The sequence below is a fragment of the Hyaena hyaena genome, unplaced genomic scaffold (genome assembly GCF_003009895.1).
Source record: "Hyaena hyaena isolate Hyena2069 unplaced genomic scaffold, ASM300989v1 scaffold_1191, whole genome shotgun sequence".
In the NCBI taxonomy this organism is placed as follows: domain Eukaryota; kingdom Metazoa; phylum Chordata; class Mammalia; order Carnivora; family Hyaenidae; genus Hyaena; species Hyaena hyaena.
The window spans coordinates 35,067-47,070 of NW_024081825.1; the positions used below are offsets into that span (position 1 = coordinate 35,067).

The 12,004-nt window shown below is 33.8% G+C and overlaps 1 protein-coding gene across 1 annotated transcript in view; it reads left to right on the plus strand.

Moving 5' to 3' along the window:
* The first annotated feature begins 1,496 nt into the window (after window positions 1-1,496).
* Window positions 1,497-12,004, plus strand: part of LOC120224556 (protein eyes shut homolog) — a 428,677-nt gene continuing 418,169 nt past the window's right edge. Inside the window, exon 1 of the mRNA XM_039222821.1 lies at window positions 1,497-1,644. The gene's annotated coding sequence lies outside the window, so the exon portion shown is untranslated. The remainder of the gene's footprint in view (window positions 1,645-12,004) is intronic.

Here is a 12,004-nt window from a genome sequence, read left to right on the forward strand (position 1 = left end):
TTCGCTTAGGTCATGATCTCACGGTTCGTGGGTTCGGGCCCCGCGTCGGGCTCTGTGCTGACTGCCAGCTCAGAGCCTGGAACCTGTTTCAGTCTGTGACTCCCTCTCTCTCTGACCCTCCCCTGCTCATGCTGTCTCTCTCTCTCTCTCTCCTAGAAATAAATAAAACATTAAAAAAAATTTTAATAAAAAAAAAAAAAAGAAAACAACATAGGATAGCAACTACCAACAATGCCAAAAGTGTGTTCTTAGAAATTTGCCACTCTCTACCAAGATTGAGCTACAAAACAAATAAAATGAGAAAAGGTACAAACAGCCAATATTACAAGAGAGACATTGTTAGATTCCCAACACCAATTATATTTTTATTGGCAATAATATTTGGCATAAATATATTTTGTGCCAATATTTTAGGTAAATAAAATATGCCAATAATTTTGAAAATTCAGGTTAAATGAAAATGTTTCTATAAAAATAGAATTTAATAAAATGGACATGATAATGCATAGATATCTGCATTAATTAAATACATTGAATCCTTACTTAGTAACTTCCTCAGTGAAAACCCCAAGTCCAGTGGGCTGTACTAGTGAATTCAACAAATAATGAAAACTAGAGATAACATCAGTATTACATAAACTTTCTGAAATAATATAAGGACAGCATAATTTTGACACAAAAATTTTATAAGAGCAATACAAGAGAGGAGGTCTGAGGCCAATCACTCTAATATATATATATATATAACATATATATATAATATATATTCTTCAATATATAGAAAAGTGAATCCAGTGTTATATAAAATCAACATACATCTACGACCAAGTAGATTTATATCAGGAATGCATTCAAATATTTAAAAACCAGCATAATTCATTATAATAAAGACAAAAAAAGGAGAAGATATTTTGATAATCTCAATTCAAAAAGATGAACAAAGTAAGAGGATTTCCACTGCAAATATCTGGACTTAATAAAAAGTATGAGTATTTCAGTGTGATATTGGTACAGGGGTAGAAACATAGACCAATAAAATAGAGTGCCTGGGAACATACACACATTCACTCCTGTAGTCAAAGATATATTGTACACTTGATAACCATATTTAAACCCAATTATTTTCAATAGTTTTCACTCACACAGAAAATTAAACAATGTAAAAAACTGAAGTAGAATATTATGTTCTTAATGTCATTTTAGACACTGATGAGAATGTTCTGTTTATTATCAGGATTTATTTATTTCAATAAGTGATTGCCACAATTTGTTGTTTTGTCAAAATTTAACTTTGCATTTGCATTCACGTACTTAAAACATTAAGGGTTTCTAATTTAGAACAGATTGATCTACTTCTGGCTTTGTTGGCTTTATGGTGAGATTATCTGTTTACTTAAATCTTTCTTCTTTTGTTAATAGCTTAATTAATTGGTCAGACAAATGTTTATACACCACATGCTAAAACCATATTTCTTTTTCCTAAATGGTTGCAGGCAAGAATTTGATCCGTGTCGAGCTGCACTGACTCTTCTAGGAAAGACTGTGAAAGCAAGTGAATCTCTCAATCACACATCTGGAAAACCCTTGCTAGAATCAGGATCTGTGTTTATTGGTGGATTTCCGTATTCTCATGGGACAAACCAGGTATTTCTGTTGATATATTAAAATATATTATGTCATTTTATGAAAAAAAATTGGAAAATTTTATAAAAGTTTCCTGGTTAGTGGAGCTGCCTTCATGGTTTCAAAATAGAGTATGAACATTTCTACTAAGACCTCCTCCTGAAGTACACTAAAGTGTGCTGTTCTCACTGTACAGACTTGCTTTGGTTATCCGACTGTGTTCCCACCTTATGGCTATGCATGTGCATCATACTTGATTATGGGCTTTTGCATATGGGCTTTTGTTTACTCCTATGCTAGTGATTTCACTGGATATATGAGTGGGTCAGCTCAAGAACACACCACAAATCTGATTCAAGAAATGGAATTAGAAGACCATTCCCAGTTTCCACTTCATATTGGGTTATTAAAATGTAAAAATGTTTTCTGCAGAGGTTTGTGGATATGCCAACTCGCTCTTTAAATTTCCATTTAGATAATTAGCTTATTGTCTTCATTATTAACCTATATTTTTGGATAAGAGCTTGCATGCTGACTTAAATGCTATCGATTATTGGCTCCATTTTACGTTATTACAGAGAATTACTTTCACAATTTAAGGTTGCTTGTTAAGCGTACCAATAGCTTATTACACTTATGAATCTTTTATGTTACTGTATTTACTATTGTAGTTTACATATTTGAACATACTATGTTTAAAATATTGTAGATCTAAAATGCTATTATTTCAAAGCCTCACAAGTAATATAAATTGGGTATAAATCTACTCTAGGTAAGCTAAAAAACTTCAAAGCAAATATACGTAAAGAACAAAAATCACTTGCATAGTTGATATGACACATATGCCTTCAGTGAAATAAGGGAATTCTTTATCTCTAAGCATGCAGACATTATTTTAAATTCAGCTTTACTTCGTTATAGTTTTGTGACATTTTCTACAGCAATGTACTTCATTGACTTATCCCTAGAAATAACAAGACTATAAGCTCTATAAGAGTAGAAAGTTTTTTTTTTTTTTTTACCTTTTTATACCTCAAGGCAAGGACAGTTTCTGTCACATAGTAGGTGCTCAAAAAATAGCTTGTAAATGTAAATTAAAGAATGGATGATAGGATTCCAAACATTTACATAAATTAATCTTTAGTCATTTGTATGTGGATTGGACTCTTATTTCACAGATTTATATATATTTCCCAAGTAAAAGATGAGTTCTCACATAGAATTTAAAATCTGTGGGCATAAATTAATTAACTGCAAGCTCTCAAGACTCAAGGAGCTATTACTCTACTGAGGAGATAGGCGCTATATAGAAAAATAGAAAATAAAGCTTCCTAGTCTCCCTGGGGGAAGAAGGGAGTTTGTAGTAAGACATAGATGTGAGGGATGGTCAAGTACCTACTAGGTAAATAATATGTAGCCTGTCATTCCAGGCAGACAAAATGTCTGTCATTCACACACACACACACACACACACACACACACACACACACACACACGGGCTTAGGTAATGGAAAGACCTACTAGAGAGAGAGTGGGAGTAGAAATAACTCACTAATTGTGGAGGCATGGAGTTTGATGTGAACTGAACAGAAGGAAGACTTGATGTTGGAAAAGTGAGCAGGAGCCTGAACACCTGGATCCTGTACAAAATATAAAGTATTATCTGTTTTTATACTAGTGCCGATAGGAGCCATGTAAGAAATTTGAACAAGTAGTGATCTTATGTAGTTTTTACTCTAAAGCACCTGAAGTACAGCATTGGAGGGGTTTAGACTACAGGTCAAGAATTGATAAAGTTATAACAGGACTAATCAAACAAGAAATGGTGTTGTGACAGTAAGGGTGAGAGCATGACTATGAAAGCTATTGAGCTTGTAATAGTTATAGGGGAAAAAAAAAGAAACATTGGCATTTGAATGATCAATTTGGCTTATGTAAGTAGAGAATTTATAGTGTCTTACATTAGATGGGGATCACAAGATTATTTATAAAAATGTCAAGTTCATATTTGTATATGCATTAACTTTGGGTAGAGATAATTTTCAAATATTACCAGCTGGTTTGCCATGACCACTCATTCGTTAATCTATTGCATCAGTTCATTCCTGCTGCATATCATCCTATCAATGGGACATTGTGATATAGAGTAAGTCATTTGAAATACGGGCCTTGAGTTTTTAAGAGATTCTGACTACATGGCTATGGGAAGCTTTATACAGGTGATAATGGTAGCCACATCCCTGGTTGGATTGATTTTTCAGAATGAGAGAAGAGAGGATTAACGACTGGGGATCAGCAAAGACTGGGCTAAAGAAGAAGAGGCTCCCAAAATGGTTAAAGGGTAAAGAAATTGGTAATAGAACGAGGAGGAAAATGTCACCAAACCCACAGAGTTTCCAAAAGGAGTATATGTTCATCACCAAAGCTACAAAAGGTCGACCAGCAGTTTCAGAAGAACAGTAAGAACAGGAAGAAAAAATATTGTAACTTTTTGAGGAAGAATAAATGGAATGGAAGAAGAAAGATATTTTATTATTTTTTCTAGGAGCTTGTTAATAAAAAGAGAAAGGTAGTTATCCAGAGGAGGACAGAGTGTCAAAGTAGAGTTTAGAAAAAATAGATATAGATAATAGATATAGATAAATATCTGTAGAAGAATAGATATAGATAAAACAGAAATAGACAATAGTAACTGACTATATTCTAAAGAGTTTTTCACCCAAACCTTTGTTAGAAAGGATTAGCATTAACTAAGGGATTCTGTCAGTAAAAACTTGATTCTCATCCTGTGATGTAGAACAACTGGACATTTGTCACAATCACATTTAGAGATGTTTCAGGGTATAGACCAGTGAAATTACCTGGAAATTAAAGGGACTGCCAACTAAGCAGGTTTTCCCTCCTTCTTAAATATGCTGTATTTCTGTATTTGAAATTTTTTATGTTAGTCCCTTATTGAATTTTTATTCTTAAACTGTTATTCTGTCATAGTACTTGAGTGTGATATGTGTGACATTCACTTATATTACTATGTACTGAATGATTGATACAAGCAAAATATAAAATGTATCCATATGATAATACTTAAAGAGAAATAATATGAAACAGAAAACAGAAACAGCCTTGTGAACTTGTTTCTGTGCAGTACAGCCCTTTGAATATCTAAGTATCATGCAGGTTCTAACTATCTAATTATTGTGTTCTGATTAAGAGCTGCTGTTTAAGCACAGTGGGTTGTCAGTACTCAGAAAATTAAAAACAACAGGTCTGCAGTATTAAACACTAATAAAGAGAACTATAGTTGAGTCTCCAAGTCAGTAAGTGTTAAGTTACACTTATTCTCTTGCCTCTAAGTTTCCAGCAATGTCTTTTTGTACTGGCCAGAGCCCCTCCATGTAATCAGAGCCCATAATCCAACATGTATATGCTGACAGGTTGTTTAATGCTTCCTTTAACAAAAACACACAGAGCTCAGTAGGGAGGAGAGAAGCAAACAGTTAGGCACTTTCAATTTTGTGCCTGAAATGTGAAAAACTGTGTCCCCTGAGGACTGTAAATGATGTAAATGATGATAACTTCCAAAGTCCAAGAGTAAATGTCCCCTCTCTGGTGTAGGAAAACACTTTCCTTAGTAGTGCATTCATTGTTTTATATTTTTCAGTGCCTGTGCTCCTGCCTTGGTTCTAAGTTGCTTAAGGACACCAGGCCTTACTTCTTTAACAAGTACAAACCAAGTTACAGTGTTACCAACTTTTCTCTTTGCTGTATATAAAAGGAAATAAGATAATTATACAAAGAGATATTATTATTAAACCTTCAGTGGATTGTTTTCTGCAAAAGTTGATAACATAAAATGTGTTCTGTAATGATGTTCTTTTTCACATTCAACTCAATCATTCTAATTAATATTAAAAACCGAATTTATGATAGCATGCACTCTTATATAGGACAGGAATTTTTGAAGAATCAGTGACTAACAATCCATTTGGTCTGCTAAACAAAAAATACCATAGAATAGGTGGCTTAAACAATAAACATTAATTTTTCATAGTTATAAAGGTTGAGAAGTCCAACATCATGGTCCTGGCAGCGTAGAGTCTGATGAGGACCCATTTTCTGGTTCATAGACAGCCGTCTTCTAACTGTGTCCTCATGTTAGCAGAAAGAGTGAGAGAGTTCTCTAGGATCTCTTTTGTAAGGGCACTAATCCCACTCATGAAGGTTCTACCTCGATGACCTCATCACCTCCCAAAGACCTCCACCTCCTAATACCAATTTATTGGGGTCTAGGATTTTAATGTAAATTTTAGGGGGACACATACTCTCAGTTGATAACAATGATTGATTTAAAAATCTAAAAATACATTTTAATTTTTAATTTAACATAATGGAGGAGTCCAGTAATTATTAAAACTTTAAGTGAATCCCTTAAGAAAATAAGGAGAGTTTCACAAAGCAAATAAGTATTACCTACTTTTATGTATGTTTAAAACACTGATTTACTTATTCAGTAATTAATCTTCTACAAAGCCATTCACTTTTATAAAAAATGCTGTCAATCATCTGCCATAAAAATCGTTTAGCCAAAGAAGTTACTGTTAAATTAATAATCTAACACATAAAGAGAGAATTCTCTTTTGGAAGTTGTGATTCATTCCTGAAGAATAGATGAAAAGAAATCACCTCAGTTATCTTTATTTCTCTTTCTAAAATATTTTGGTAGCTTATATTACTCATCACAATTTATTATAAATCTAAAAAGGAAATGCCACCTCACTAAATTGTTTATGATAGACTATTAGGATGCTGGTCAACCTTTTTGAGCTCTTCCAAGATACTTGTTATATGAATACTATGTAATCAATCAGAAATAAATTGAAACACACCAGTGAAAAAAAATTTTCGAAAGATGGCCACACTCAGCCTTCTTGGGTTGGGTAAATGATGAAAAACAAAACAAAACAATCTCGACCTTGACCTTGTTTTCTGATCATTTGATCTTAAAAAGAAAATCACTCTATAGTAAGCAAAAATCTTTTAAGTAAGCATATACATAACCGATATCTCTGATAAGCATAAGCAAAATAATAGAGACCTAAGAGTTGCGTTTCAACATTTCAAAACCCATTGCTTCTTTTGGAGGTTGTGTGTTAAGTCACTCATTTATTCATTCGCCCTGTCTGCAAGACTGCCATGCAAGCCCTTGGTTGTCTATTTGGTATCAGTGGCATTTGACAGCAAATCAACAAATTATCAGGTGAAGACCCATGAGAATTATTTCTCATTTCTTGTCCATATAAGAATCTCTTTTAATTTATTCCCATGCAAGGACCTGCCTTTCTTAAGCAATAATCTGCTGTGGATGGAACCTCAGTCAGTTATACCGTGAAAACTGGCTCCTACTCAACAAAAAGACAGATTCTCCTCCCACAGTTCCTCCTTTCTCTACCAACTGCTCTTCCGTTTTTTGCTCTGACCCATGTCTGTATCCTCTTACCTCTCTTTCTTGATATCCTAGCAAAATGCTGCCAGGAGTTGGGGAGGGCCTGTGTCTGAGTCTGTCCTTGCTCCAGATCCTTTCTTAATCTGTACATTTCCAATTTTAAGAAAATCTTTTGAATTCCTCTATTTGTGTTTGCTTCTAGTTTTGAAGAGTTCTCTGTACATCTAATCATAGTTCCATTTACTCAAGAACACTGGCTTATATTTACCATTGTATCTACCTCCCCCTAATTACCTCATTAGAAAATGTAGGAAAAAAATACATGCAGGTTTGCATTCATGAACCTATGAGGAAGTCAGAAGGAGACATCAAGCATGAGTCTAAGGCTTCTGGCAGCTTAAGCAACAAAATGAGGGACCCGTTACTACGATGAAAAAACTGTGGAGAACAAATTTGGGGGAAATGACAATACGATTAGTTTGGACACTTCAAAATGAGGTATCTGTAAGGCTTGCAAGAGTGAACAAGGTAACACTTGTGTTCATAACTCAGGGAATCCATAGCACATAGTATTTAAACTCATGTAACCAGATAAGGGGTGCCTGTGGGCTCAGTTAAGCATCCAACTCTTGGTTTCAGCTCAGGTAATATGTTATATGAATACTAGGTAGTCAGTCAGAAATAAATTGAAACACACCAGGGAAAAAGTTTTCAAAAGATGAAAGAAAAAAATTCAAAAGATAAAAGGAAATAAGATAATTATGCAAATTGCTAATCCCTTAGTGGATTCTTTTTTCTTTCTTCAAAAGTTGATAACATAAAATATGTTCTGTAAAGTTGCTAGTTCTTCTTTTTCACATTCAAGTCAATCACTAATATTAAAAACAGAATTTATCTTGTGGATCGTGAGTTCAAGCCCCACATTGGACTCCATGCTGACAGTGCAGGGCCTGTTTGGGATTTTATCTCTCTCTGTCTCTCTCTGCCCCCTCTCCCTGTCAAAATGAATAAAGTTAAAAATAAATGAATGAATAGAAAAAAATAAACAAGTACATGTGACCAGTTGAGATAACCTCAGGGGAGAGGGAGGAGAAAGAGAAGAAGAATCAGAACAAAGTCCCTGAAGAAGACTAAGAAGGTAATTAAGTGTCAAACAGCAAAGGAGGTGGAGGAAATAAAGGGCACAACTGGGAAAATGTGCTGTAATCATAGAATGCAGAAGAATAGCAAGTTTCAAGAAAGGGAAGTTGTTCAACCCTGCTAAAACCCAATCTATAAAAAAAAGGGCTGAGAAAACATGTATTAGTTTTCTGACATGGAGAGCAGTGATAAGCTTATAAGAAAAATGACTACCTCTATTTAAACTCATGATGGTGAATAAAGGAATATTGTCAGCATTTTGTTAAGAACTAGTGTTTTCCCTGGGCAAAAGGGGAGAATCTAGCTGCACATTTGCTTCCTATTATAACAAGCATGAAAATCACACCTGCAGTGAGATGGTTCAGTACATTTTTAATCTGCATTGAAAGTCCTCTTAGTATCATCTGTAAAGTGGAAGATATTCATTTCCTAAACAACAAAAGTTTTCTGTTTAGGGATTCACACTGGTGAAATTCTTATACTTGAATACAAGGAGACATATACTGCCTCATGTAAGTGGAATTATCCAATATTTGTCTTTCCGTGCCTGGGCTCCTTCACTTAGCCTAATGTCCTCTGTTTCATCCATGTTGTCAGTTACTGCAGAATTTCCTTTTTTATCTATTGGTTTGTCAGTGAACATTTAGATTATTTACCCATCATGGCTATCATGAACAGTGCATCTATGAATATAGGTCTTTTCAAGATCTTGATTTTAATTGTTTTGAATAAATACCCAGAAGTGAGATTGCAGGGTTTATGGTAGTTTCATTTTTAATTTGGGAGGGAATCTTCATGCTACTTTCCATAGCAGCTGTACCATTTTGTGTTCCCACCAACAATGCACAAGCATTCTGATTTCTCTACAGTCTCACCAGCATTTGTTACATACACACACACATTTACATACATGCATTTACATACATATGTATGCAAAACGTATATACATATACATATATATAAAACATATATATATTTATATATATATATAAATCCTAACAGGTGTAAGGTAGTATCTTGATATCTCATGGCTTTGGTGTGTAATTTTCCTGATGATTAGTGATTTTGAGTATTTTTCTCATATACCTATTGACCATTGTATGTCTTCTTTGGAGAATGTCTGTTCAAGTACCTTATTTTTTAATTTGGGTTATTAGCTTTCTTAACTATTTAGTTGTTGGAGTTCCATGTGTATTTGGGAGATTAACCGCTTAACAAATGTATAGTTTGCAAATAGTTTCTCCTGTTTTATAAATTGCCTTTTAATTCTGTTTGTTTCCTTTGTTGTACAGAGGCTTTTTAGTTGATGTAATCCACTTACTTACCTATTTTTTGCTTTTGATTCCTGTGTTTTTGGTGTCACATCGATGAAATCATTGTCAAAGCCAATGTCATGTTGTTTTCCCTAATATTTTATTCTAGGAGTTTTAGAGTTTAAGGTCTTAAGTTTAAGTTTTTAATTAATTTTTAATTAATTTTTGTTTATGGTGTAAGGTAAAGGTCCAATTTTATTTGCTTACATGTGAATATCCAGTTTTCCCAGCATCATTTGTTGAAGACAGCATCTTTTCCCAGTTGTGCATTCTGGGCATTCTTGTTGAGGATCTGTTAATTGTATATGTATGGATTTATTCCTGAGTTCTCTTATTCTGGTCCATTGTTCTACATAACTCTTTACATCAGTATCATACTGTTACTATTACTGTTATCTTAATAATTTGAATATTCTTCAAATATTTTCCTGGGATTTTCTTTTTGGAAGGCTTTTGATTACAAATTCAGTCATTTTATAAGTTGTTTGTTCATCAGACTTTTTATTTATGATTTAGTTTTGATAGGTAGTATATTTCTAGGAGCTTATCTATTTATTTTTTCTAGGTTATCCAGGTTGTTGGTGTATAATGCTAATAGTATTCTCTTAGTGTCCTTTTTATTTCTGTGGCATCAGTTTTAATGTCTCTTCTTTCAATTCTGATTTTATTTATTTGAGTATTCTTTGTTAGTTTAGCTAAGGGTTTGTCAATTTTATCTTTTCAAAAAAATCAGTTCTGTGTTGTTAATTTTGTGTTTTGAATGAGGATTTTTAATTCATTGACGGTTAAAGTGATTATTGATAGAGAAGAATTTACAATTGCATTTCTTATTTCTTTCTGTTATAGTTCTTTTTCTATCTTTTGCTCTCTTGTTGTCTTCTTTTGTGTTTTGTTTATTTGTTTGTATTTCAAAAGCTTTTATTTGTTGTGTTATATGCTTTGATTCTTTTTTTCTTTTATGTAACTTCTATAGGTATCCTGTGTTTGGGTACTCTGTGTGTGGGGGGGAGGGTTACCTTGTGGTTTACATAAACTATCTTATAGCTATAACAATATTTTAAGCTGATAACAATCTAAGTTCAATTATATACAAAATCTGTGCATATTGATTTCTCCCTTTCACACATGTTATTGTTATCACAATTATTCATGTTGAATATCTTTTAACATCATTTTTATAGCTATTTTTAATACTTCTGTCTTTTAACTTCTATACTAAAATTCTAACTTCCACCACCATTATAGTAACACAGCATATACTTATATATTTACCTTTACCAACAAATTTCATAGTTTCTTATGTTATGTTGTGTTGTTGCTTAATGTCTTTTCATTTCAACTTGAAGAAGTACCCTTAGCTTTTCTTGTAAGGCAGGTCTAGTGAACTCCCTCAGCTTTTATCTGGAAAAACAAAATATCTTCTTCATTTTTAATTGAGTTTTGTTGAATATGGTATTCTTACTTGACAGTTATTTTTTCTTTCAACACTTTGAATATATCATCCCAGTCCTTCTAGCCTGTAAGGTTTCTGATGATAAATCTGCTTGTAGTTTTATGGGGGTACTGTTGTATATGACAACTCATTCTCTCGCTGCTTTCAAAATTGTCTTTCACTTAATAATTTGATCACAATGTGTCTCACTATGGATTACTTTAGCCTTCTCAGTTCTAGATGTCCATTTCCTTGCCTAGATTTAGAAAGATTTTAGACATTATTTCTTTGTATATGCTTTCCTGGTCTTTCTCCCTTTCCCTGCCCCTCACTCTCCCCTCCCCCTCTCTCTCCCTCTCCCTCTCCTTCCTCTTTCCAGAACTGTGTAATTCATATATTGCCAGCTAGATGGCTACCTATAATTTCCTTAAGCTTCTTCACTCTTTTTATTCTATTTTCTGTTTTTCCCTCGGACTGAATGATTTCTGACTGTATTTGAGTTCACTGATCCTTTCTTCCAGTTAATCTAGTCTCCTGTTGAATCCTTTTACTTAATGTTTCAGTGCAGTTATTATGTTCTTCAGTAACATTATTTGTTTCACAGTTTTTTAAAAATTTATTTAATATATCTGTTGAAATTACCACTTCATTCACTGTTCTTTAAATGTTGTTGAGAGTTAATTTTAACTCTCTGTCAGGTAGTTGATATAACTCTTCTTCACTAGGGTCATATTCTGGAGTTTTGTCTTGTTCCTTTTTTTGGAACATCTTTGCTTGACTTTGCATGACTCTCTGTGTTAGTGTCTGCACATTAATAAAACCAGGTACCTCTTCCAGTCTTTATAGACTTGCCTCATGCTGAAGAAGACTCCCCCGATCAGCCTGGCCAGAAATTCTGGGAACTTCTACCAACTCTTTCCCTTCCCAGAGAAAAGTAGGAAGCTCTGGGTTTTGTCTGCTTGCTCTGCACTGAGTCAGTGGAGGAACTTTGGCATCTACCAGCCCAACCTACTGTTTTCAGTCTCCCCTGGGCAGATAGGCTATGCTGGATCT